This window comes from Vulpes vulpes, chromosome 3 (genome assembly GCF_048418805.1).
Source record: "Vulpes vulpes isolate BD-2025 chromosome 3, VulVul3, whole genome shotgun sequence".
NCBI classification, from domain to species: Eukaryota; Metazoa; Chordata; class Mammalia; order Carnivora; family Canidae; genus Vulpes; species Vulpes vulpes.
In genome coordinates this window covers 53753898-53764924 of record NC_132782.1, presented here as the reverse complement: position 1 = coordinate 53764924, position 11027 = coordinate 53753898, and positions in this window count along the sequence as shown.

Here is an 11027-nt window from a genome sequence, read left to right as displayed (position 1 = left end):
CTTAAAGTAGGCCTTTCAGATGAGTTACAGGGCATAAAGCAGCGCTCGGCCACCCACAGCACAGTAGAGAGGCTGTGGTTGCAGGTGGAAAACACGGATCCCCACCCTGTCTTGCTCTCTGCCTAGGTGGGAGGCAAGACTTGGCAGTGGGACCCATGGGGCTTTTTAGATCAGACATTGGATTTGTGTTGCGTGTGTTACTCACTAGCTATGCCACCCTGGGCAGAAATTTAAGCTCTTTGAGCCTTGGTTTCTTCCCTTGTAAAATGGGTATAAAAATACCTACCTCAAAAGTTGCTGGGATGAAGCAAGATCATGCACACACATTCCCTGTCACGTAAGTGCTCTCAATGTGAGTTCGGTTGCTTTTCCTCTTTCTGGCTCCTCATGATCCACCTGGTTTTTGCAATGATAATGGAGGAAAATAGAAATGATTAGCTCTTGGAGACATCTTAAAGGAGGAACACTTTGTTTAAGTAAAACAAATAAAACCCTCTTCCTGAAACACTTTTGTTGTTGTTGACTTGCTGAGAATTTTGTGGCCGTTGCATAATTTCAGTAGATGTGGGGTTGGACCAAGGCCCCGGTTGGCAAGCAGGAACATCAGTTGGCAAGTGCAAACAGTAGCACTTCCAGAAAGGGTTTCTAGCAGGTAGGTCCTGGTGATCTGACAAAAGATGCTCTTGGTAACCATCTGGACTGCCGTCCCCACACTGACATGCATTGTTTAGGCTACAAAGATTCTGGTAGAGCTTTTTTCCCTTGAACTTCGCTTTAGTCCTGTCTGTGCACTGGGGAGGAAACGGGCTATTATTATGAGCCTAGACTGTCATAGATACACTGAGTCACAAAGCAGCTAATGAGTATTGGAACCAGGACCAGGGCTTTATGCCTCCTGGTCCATCATACCACGTTGCCTTCTGGCCTGGAATTAGCAGTCAAAACTCCATCCGAGAGCTTTGTGCCAGAGGCAGATATAATCCCCAAGTCAAGTCAGTGCCTCAGTGCCCATATCTGTGAACCTGAGTGCTGCGGCATTGGGCTCAGCCCCCTACTCACCCTACCCTGTTGTCCATGACCCACCCCAGAGCCTCTTCCCTGAGGCGGAGGGGAACTTAATATGGATTCTCACTTAACCAGCAGCCAGTTTTCACTTTTGTTCCTCTTTATCAAAAAACAACAAACCAAATCGTTATCACAGTATTGAAAATAGCTATTTTTAAAAAAATAATACTAAATGGATAAAGAACATAATTTTATTTAGTTCTCCATCCACTGAGGCCTATCATGTGTCAGGTTGATTCTGTGGGAACATAACATTAGTCAGATACAGACACTGTTTCCAAGGAGCCCACAGTCCAGCAGAGAAGATAAGACACACCTGGGGATGGCTGGAAGCAGGAGAGTCCTAAATGCCTGCACCAGCCAGTCTCATCCAGAACCTGAGGGGCATTGGCATGAGCTGGCCTCTTTTTGATCTGCCTCAGGGGAGTGTTTCTTCTGTAGACAAAGCTATCTTACCCAAGTATCTGGAGTTGCACTGTTCAAAAGAATCTTCAGCAATGTTAGAATTCTTCTTCTTCTTCTTCTTCTTCTTCTTCTTCTTCTTCTTCTTCTTCTTCTTTTTTAAAAATTTTATTTATTTATTATTTGAGAGAACAATTTGATCCAGGGTGCCGAGAGAGAGAGAGATAGAGAGTGAGCAAGGAGAGAAGCAGAGGAGGAGGGAGAGGGACAAGCAGACTCAGTATTCCACAGTAGCCAAACTGTGGAAGGAGCCTCGGTGTCCATCAAAAGATGAATGGATAAAGAAGCTGTGGTCTATGTATACAATGGAATATTCCTCAGCCATTAGAAACGACAAATACCCACCATTTGCTTCAACGTGGATGGAACTGGAGGGTATTATGCTGAGTGAAGTAAGTCAATCGGAGAAGGACAAGCAGTGTATGGTCTCATTCATCTGGGGAATATAAATAATAGTGAAAGGGAATATAAAGGAAGGGAGAAGAAATGTGTGGGAAATATCAGAAAGGGAGACAGAACATGAAGACTCCTAACTCTGGGAAATGAACTAGGGGTGGTGAAAGGGGAGGAGGGCAGGGGTGGGGGTGAATGGGTGACGGGCACTGAGGGGGGCACTTGACGGGATGAGCACTGGGTGTTATTCTGTAAGTTGGCAAATTGAACACCAATAAAAAATAAATTTATTATTAAAAAAATTTTTTATTTGAAACAAACAAACAAACAAAAAAAGCAGACTCAGTACTGAACGTGCAGCCCGATGTGGGGTTGGATCCCAGGACCCTGAGATCATGACCTGAGCTGAAACCAAGAGTCAGGTGCTCAATCGACTGAGCCGCATAGGTGCCCCTAGAAATGTTCTATATAGGTACTGTCCAGTACAGCAGCCACTAGCTATAAGTAGCTACTGAGCACTTGAGAAGTGGCTACTTCAACTATGGAAATAAAATTTTAATTTAATCTTGTTTTAAGTTCAATTGTCACTAGTGGCTACTGCATACAATACAGATCTATAGACAAACTGGATGGCTCTTTATGACCATTTCATTTTTGGGAAGTAGCTGGAAGTGGTTATGGAAAAGAGCTCTCCCACTGCTCTGCTGCCCCTCCAGGACATCTGTCATCACTTGGTTCCCCTGAAGTATACACCAGGTGGCTGAGACATGCAGGCCTGGGTCCTGTAAGTGTCACTAAGCCAGGCCCTCCTCACACCTACATGTGTCTGCTATCAGCAAGGCTCCCTTCTCCTTTGACTGATAAAATTAATAGAGTCTGGCAAGACCCACCTTTGGAAAGGCGCCAACTCTCTGTGAAAGAGAAACAGTGAGTTGCCCAGGAAAAGCTCCAGGCCTAGCTAAAAGGGGAATGCGTTGCCCTGAAGGAAATATGGAGGACAGAAGGAAATCTGTGATCCAGTCCCAGCCCGCTGTGAACTTGCTCTGTGACCCTGAGTAGCTGTTCCCTCTTGCTGGGCCTCAGTTTCCTTTTCTGTAAATCATGGTGCAGGGAAGGTGCATTTCCTAATTTGTCAGCCAGCTCAAAGCTTCTGAGAATACTTATTTCCAGAGACCGTAATTCAGATGGCAGAGGAGCATCCAGGGATTGATTTTCCAATGTGAAGTACAAGGCAAAACCAATTTACCAGTAAATAATAAAAAAAAAAATGGGAATAGTTGAAAGTGCATACACTTTGGTGTATGCTGCTGGTGGTAAGCAAGTGCTACCAATGAACTTAGCAAGATGAACTTCGAAACAATAAGAAGAAAGGCCAGAGGATTGCAGAGGAGGGGGGGAAAACTGACGTGGAACCAACAGGAGAAAAAAAGCAGAGCATAAAGAATGCAGGGGCCCCAAAGGGTCAGATAAACAAGAGCCTGCAAGGCAGTGAAGGGTGAAGAAGGCAAGCAATCAGACCTCCATGAACTGGAGAGAACAATTTGATCCAGGGTGACGCACAGCATATTTTGCCCTTTATGCAGAAAATCCTGATTTCTTCAGTCAGTACCCTAAAAGCACAGAGGAGAAAAATGCCTGTGGCATCAGCTTCACGTCACCTAGTCAGTCAGCAAATATTTACTGAGCTCTCTGCAACAGTGGCTCTCAATCCTAGCTCAAAATCAGAATCACCAAGGGAGCCTACAGAACACTGAAAAAACCCCGGCTGTCCAGGTCCTGATTTCTGGAAACTCTCCTTTCACTTGTCCGGACCATGCTCTGTGCAAGTGGATAGTGAAAACTCCACGCATGATACCAGTTTCCAACCACAGCCAAGAACCTATGCTTCCTTGTCTGCCAAGCTTTGTGCTAAAGCTGGGACCTGCAATGGGAACAAGATGGACATGCATGGCCCCAGTCCTCATCAGTATAGGTATTTTCCAAGGTGATAATGACCCAATGAGGTTTCTGGGGCGAGGATGATCTCTGAGGAAGTGACACTCAGAGAGGTGGTTTATTTCCAAGGTCACACAGCTTAGGAGTCATTAGTCCAGGACTCAAATCGATTAGGTCAATTCTTAAAATCCAGTGCTCCTTCCCTTATACCACATAACCTCGAGCAACAGGATGTTGAGAAAGGTGACTTTCCAGGGGTCCCTTCTCTTTAATTTTCAGACACCTGAAATATTCATCAGTCTTTGACCATAACTACAGTTATCAGACCTTAAGTGCCCCGGGGCGGCAGGGAGTGAGTGGCCAAAGGCTAGAAACCCTTGGATAGACCTAATGTGGATTAAAATAGGGACACACTTTTTTTGAAGTACCTGGAAATGGGGAAAACACTAAGTTATAGATACCTAATATTTGCCAAGTAACATGTTAGGTGCTTATTAAAGGCACAAATACAAAGAGAGTGCGTCTCAGTCCTCAAAGATTATATTGCCTGGTGGGAGGAAGTAAGTGCAGTGTGACATGATCATGAATGTTCTAGGGAAGGAGTCTGCAAACTTTTTCTGGAAAGGGCCAGATAACAAGTATTTTCAACTTTACTAGCCATGCGGTCTTTGTCACAGTTTCTCAGTTCTGCCATCGTTATGCAGAAGCAGTGACAGTTCACAAATGAATAAGCACGGCTGTGTTCAAATAAAACATGATTTATGGGGGCACCTGGGTGGCTAGTCAGTTAAGCGTCTGACTTGTAATTTCTGTTTGGGTCACGATCTCAGGGTCGTGAGATGGAGCCCGGTGTCGAGCTCTGTGCTCAGTGTGGAGCCTGCTTAAGATTCTCTCTCTCTCCTCTCTCTCTCTGCCCACTCCCCCACTCTCCATGTGCTCTCTCTCTCTCTAAAAACAAACTAAAAAAACAAAACCCCCAAAATACATGATTTATGGATACAGAAATTTGACTTACATATGATTTTCACATGTCACAAAATCTTATTCTTCATTTGATTTGTTCTAATCATTTAAAAATGTCAAAGAATCATTCTTAGCTTGCAGGCTGTACACAACAGGTGGTGGCCTGGATTTATCTCACGGGCTGTGGTTTGCCAGCCTCTATTCTAGAAGTACCGTGGTGGGGAGCATGTGGGAAGGCACAGCCATGTCCACCATATTTGGAAAACCAAGGGAAGCTTCTCAGAGGAGGTGGCACTTTAACCTCCCTTAGTTCTCCTGAATGTCCTTTAGCCAATAGTTGTTTTCCTACTTGGAACATAGATTCAAATCACTTATAAACTAACTCCAGCGCTGGGTTTCAATTCTCTAGGTAGTCTTTAAAAGCAGAAACAAAATCAGATTTAAGAAAAATATTCTCAATACTTTCGTTGGATGCCTTCCTTGTGCTGGAATATAGGACTGAGAGGTTCGTTTATGACGAGGGAAAATGATTTCTGTTTTGGTAGAAGTTAGGAAAGGAAAATGAGACAAAATATTCACTGGGCATCTTCTATGCACCAGAGACTGTTGTGATCATTTCCCTTAAGTTTTCTTACTTAGTCCTCATAGCTCCCCTACGTGGTATTATTGTCCCCATTTCACAGAAGAGGAGGCTGAACCTCAGAGATGTCAACCTTCTCGAAGACACAAAATTAGTACAAGGCAGAGCTGAAGTTTGGACTCAGGCTATCTGACTGTGAGGCATGGATTCCCTCATCATGCCTCATTTCCTTATAAAATGATCATATCCCTTGAACAAGATTTGCTAACAAAATGGAAATAGCACAAAAGTTTCTAGAAAAAATTCTAAACTAGGCGAACACCTTAGAAAACTAAGTTTGAATTAAAATGCATCTGTAAAATATCTGTCCTCACTTGCTCACCGGACTCCACCAAAATTTTTATCCAAATAAAAGATTCAAGACAGGCGTGGGGTTGGTAGCAAGAGTAATGGTTTTTCCAAAGCCACTGTTTATGAGGGCTCTGACTATTACTGGAGCTTGAAAGATTTATACCTCTAAGCATAATTCTTAGGGGGCAGTTTAGGAATCAAAACCTTTATATAAAAGAGTTCTGGTAATAAAATTTATTATTACTTTGTTAATGCTCTCCCTTGCCCTTCTTATGCAGGGAGAGGGCAAGTCATACTACTTCTCGTTTTGAGGCCAGTTTCTTTTTCAAAATTTTTAGAAACAGTCTGTATGTGTTCCTTTCCCCAGAGATCAGGGCCACTTGAGACTCACTAGAAAATTCAGGTGAGAGAAAGAAACCCAGAAACAGCACCAGCCCTGCCCCCCAGGCAGGAGCTCTGTGCAGACAGGACGTCCAGTTAGCAATCCTGTTGTTTCCCAGATACCTACGACGACTCGGGCCACTGTGGCTCCTCAGACTTCAGTAGGGAATATTTGTTATGACTCTCAGGCCACTTCTCCAAGACTTCTGGCAACAGGCTACTCTTTCTTAGGAACCCAGCCCTTGGATACCTCCAGTCCCAGGCATGTGCCAATCATGGGTGCATCCCCTGCACATGGGCATGCACCCCAAGCCACCATAAAGGGAGTGAACCTTGGAAATTTTGCTAGTAATGGTGGGGTGGGGTAGGGGAGATAACTTCCACTCAATGAGTACTCGATGACCTTATTGATACTTTACAGGGAGAATGGGCTTGCAATGGAGTTGAAACAAGAAAGGAAAACAGAAATGGAAAAGCAGCAGCCAATTGTCATGACATTAGTGAGCCTTGGATCAAGTCACTTTGCTGCATCTATTAGATGAGCCAGTACATTCTATTTTTTTTGCTTAAATTAGAATTTCGTTCCTGTTGCTTACAACCAAAAGAATCCTAACCACAACTTGAAACTCCCACTTCCTAATCCAATCCCAGTAACAGAGTCCCCTGCCTTGATCTCCACCCCCCCCCCCCCCCCCCAGTGTCTTTGGCATCATCACCCAGTGAGTGTCCTGGTCCTTCTGCTGCTGAGATCTACCTTGTTCTGGCTGCTTCCACCTGGTACCTGCCAAGTCGGGAGACTGGGCATTCACCAATGCCTGCTATGGACTAAGCATCGAAAAGGTCATTCTCTTTTCATTTTTCATTTATTACATAAGAAAAACATATTAATAGTAGAACATTGATTTAACATATGGTTGACTGAAAAGAAATATTTGTTATTTGTAACCTCTTTTTACATACGTGTGGATCCAAGGGCATCTGGGTGATTCAGATGATTAAGCGTCTGGCTTTGGCTCAGGTTATGATCCCAGCGTCCTGGGATGGAGTCCCACTTTGGGCTCCCTGCTCAGTATGGAGTCTGCTTCTCCCTATTATTCTCCCTTTGTTCTCTCCCTCTCTCTCTCTCTCTCTCCCTCTCAAATAAATAAAATCTTAAAAAAAATAAAAAAGAACTGTGGATCCAGGTAGCTAGAGGATTTTTTGCTTGCTGAGGGTAGGAAAAAAACCTTCATCCTCAGCATACTAGCCATATATATATTTAAAGATGATATTACGATATTACAAAGTGGGAAAGGATACACAAGCAGAGAATTGCTCTGCCAAAGAAGAGGCCCTGGGAGCGACTGCTGGGTGGAGGCAGTGCAAAGCCAAAGTATGGATGGAAACAGGTGTGGAAGAAGAGGCAATGCCCATAGGGAGTTTAAAGGTGTACGTCTATGCACTGCAAAATGTCAGCCTTCTCCCTACCTCCCTCTGTGAATTTGACAGTATTCCGCATTGCTCATTATGCCAGATGAGTGAAGTTAATTTGGAAGGAGCTTAAAAAAAAAAAAAAAGAACAGGGGGCCAGGAGCAAGCACCAAACATATCAGACATTTGGACTGAAAGGAACGGGACACGGATTCTGTTGGGTAGAGGATGAGACAGTTCCCTTTATAATAATTTCATTTATATCCCAGCTGAACCAAAGCTCCAATCTTGATAGTAATTGGAGCCTGGCAACCCCAAGCTTTAAAACTGTACGTCTGCATTAGAGCCTGGAGGTTTCTGGAAGGGAATTGGTCTTTGTCCTCGTGCTTAATTTGCATACTGAAAAATTTTTATTGTCATTAAATATACTTCTGCTGTGTAATTTTTAATAGCTTCATAATATCTATTATATAGCTGCACAAAAATTTATTTAGCCAATATTTTTGCTTGGCATGAAGACTGTTTATACCATTTATTTAAATAAACCACTCTGAGATGTTGTAGATTTGTTCTTGTACATTTTTCTCAAGAGAAATGCCTAGGAGTGGAATTCATGGGTCAGAAAAGTATTTTTAGGGATGTTTAAGACATGTTAAGGCAGTGGAAATATATATATTTCCCTAGAAGCAAAACCTTGATGATTGCTTGTAAAGTTAAAATGAGGAACTTGAAATCACGACCCTGAGATCAAGACCCCAGCTGAGATCAAGAGTACGACACATAATTGACTGAGCCACCCAAGTGTTCCCAGGTCCATATTCTTGGGAAAGACTTCCAGCCAGGGTGCTAGGAACCTCATTTCTTTCATAGAAGTCTCATCTGCGTGGATGAGTATGCAGATTCAAGTAGCTGTCTCCACAGGGAGCTTCAGAGGTGAGCAAATAATATTGGAACCCTGGAATCTTGGTAGAAATTACATCAAAGCCTATAGCCTTTCCCTCTTCTCTAGATTTTTTTGCATGTAAAATCTCATTGCCTCTACTTTGTATACAAAAAAACAAAAAACAAACAAACAAAACAAAAAAACCTCAAACTCCTTGAATCATATCCAACATCCCCAAACTAATAAATGTATAAGAGATGGTGGAATTAGAAAATCACCCTTTTTAAAGCTCCCATGTAATAATTTATTTAGGCAAGGATTATCAAAGGCAGCTAAAACAGGTGAAAAGTTATAGAGGAACAGGATATTCACACAGTGCCAAAATATCACCATGCAAATTACTGATTAAAATGAGAAAATATATCATTGCAATAAAAAGGTCTGATGGTCAACATGTGTACCAGGTGAGCAACTCAGCCTCACTGATAGTGGGATAACTTATCATTAGGAACCTCTCTATGTATCACAGTGCAGAATTCAAACATCACTTATGATGTATTTTTGACCCAAAGGGTTTTATTTGAATGCGGTTAAGTCCCTCCAGACCTAAATTCCAGTTTGTAGAAAATATAAGGGACAGGAGAACAGTTAAATGATAACATGACAAAGTAATCAGAAAAATCCTGAATGTAGGGTGTTGCATAAGCCAACCATTCAAACTCTTCAAAGACTCAGTCATGTTTAAAAAACAATACAGGAGAACTGCTTCAAAGTCTAAGCTGAAGGACATAACAACTGTGATGGTTAATTGTATGTGCACTTGACTAGGCCCTGGGGTGTCCAGATATTTAGACAAACATGATTCTGGGTGTTTCTGGAGGAGTTTCACATTTGAATTAGCAGACTGAGTGCAGCATATTGCTCTCCATAATGTAGGTGGGCCTCATCCAGTCAGTTGAAGGACTGGATTTAAAAAAAAAAAAGTCTAAGTAAGAGGAACTTCCTTTTACTGGACTACTTTCAAGCTGGGACATTCGTTTTTTTTTTTTTTTTTTTTCCTTCAGATCTGAACTGAAACATTAGCTCTTCCTGGATCAGAAGCCTGCCAGTCTTGAGTTGAAACTATACTGAACATTGGCTCTCCTGGGAAGTTTTTAGCTTGTCAACTTCAGATCTTGGGAATTGTCAGTCTTTATAATCATATGAGCCCATTCTTTATAATAAATTTATGTATATATCCTATTGGTTTTGTTTCTCTGAAGGACCCTAACTAATATGACAGCTAAATCTGACATATGAGCCTAACCTCAGATCAAAATAGCTATAAAAGACATCCTTGAGGCAGTTAGGAACATTTGAATATCAACTCCATATTGGATGATATTGTGGAATGATTATTAATTTGGGGGGAAGTGATAATGGCATTGTGGTTAAGGGAATGATTTTTATTCTTAGGAGATGAATGCTGAGGTATTTAAGATAAAGTGGCTTCATGGCAAAACCTATCCAGAAATGGTACAGAAAAAACATATATACAGAGGCATCTGGGTGGTTCAGTCGATTAGGCATCAGACTCTTGGTTTCTGCTTGGGTCATGATCTCAGAGTTATGAGATCTAGCCCCCGATCGGGCTCCTCACTAGTGTGGGGTCTGCTCTAGATTCTCTCTCCCTCTGCCCCTCCCCTAACTCCCATACTCACTCTGTCTCTCAAATAAATAAAAAAAATCTTTTTAAAAAGACATATATACAGAGAGAGAAAGGAAAAAGAGATAATATATAACATTAAAATTGTTTTATTTCAGTGAAGGGTATGTAAGTGACATTATATTATTCTTTTGACTTTTTTGGCATGGAAGGAATGCCCTAACCTTGCCTTCTGCAGTATATCTAATGCTGCACGCACTGCATTCCCATGCCTATGCCTCAGGGAGCTCAGGTCTGTGGCCTTGTCCTTCCTTTCATGCACCATGCTGACCTGTTGTCCTCTCCCACTTCTTTGGTTTTCTTTTTTGCCTTTCTAATTTCTTAAAAAATAAGCTTAGTGCATTGAATTTAAGACTTTCTTCTTTTGTGATATAAAAATTATTTGTAAGTTATTTAAAAATTTATTTAAAAAAAAAACACTTGCCTTTTAAGTTTTAAGGCAAAAATTTCCCTTCTAAGTTCTGTTTTACCTGCATCTCAAAGGTTTTGACACGTTTTTGTTCAGTCCATTCTAAATATTTTCTAAGTACAACTTTACTGCTTTATTTGATCCATGAATTATTTATGTGTGTTCTTTTATTTTTAAATGTATGTGGGTTTTTAATTATCTCATAATTTAATTTCTAATTTATGAACTGTGGCCAGGGAACAGGATCTGGTTTTTATATTTGTTGAAATCTGGTTCGTGGAGGAGTGTGTGGTCAATCCTTGTAAATATTTTATGTATGCTTGAAAAAGTGGGTTTTCTCTCATTTGGAGATGCAGGGCTCTAGTTATGTATTTGCACTAGATCAAGACATCTGATATTCAGATGTCTTATACCTTATCAAGCTTTTGCCTATTTGATCTTTAAATCTGAAAGAGGAAGATGAAAATCTTCCACCATAATTGTGGCTTTG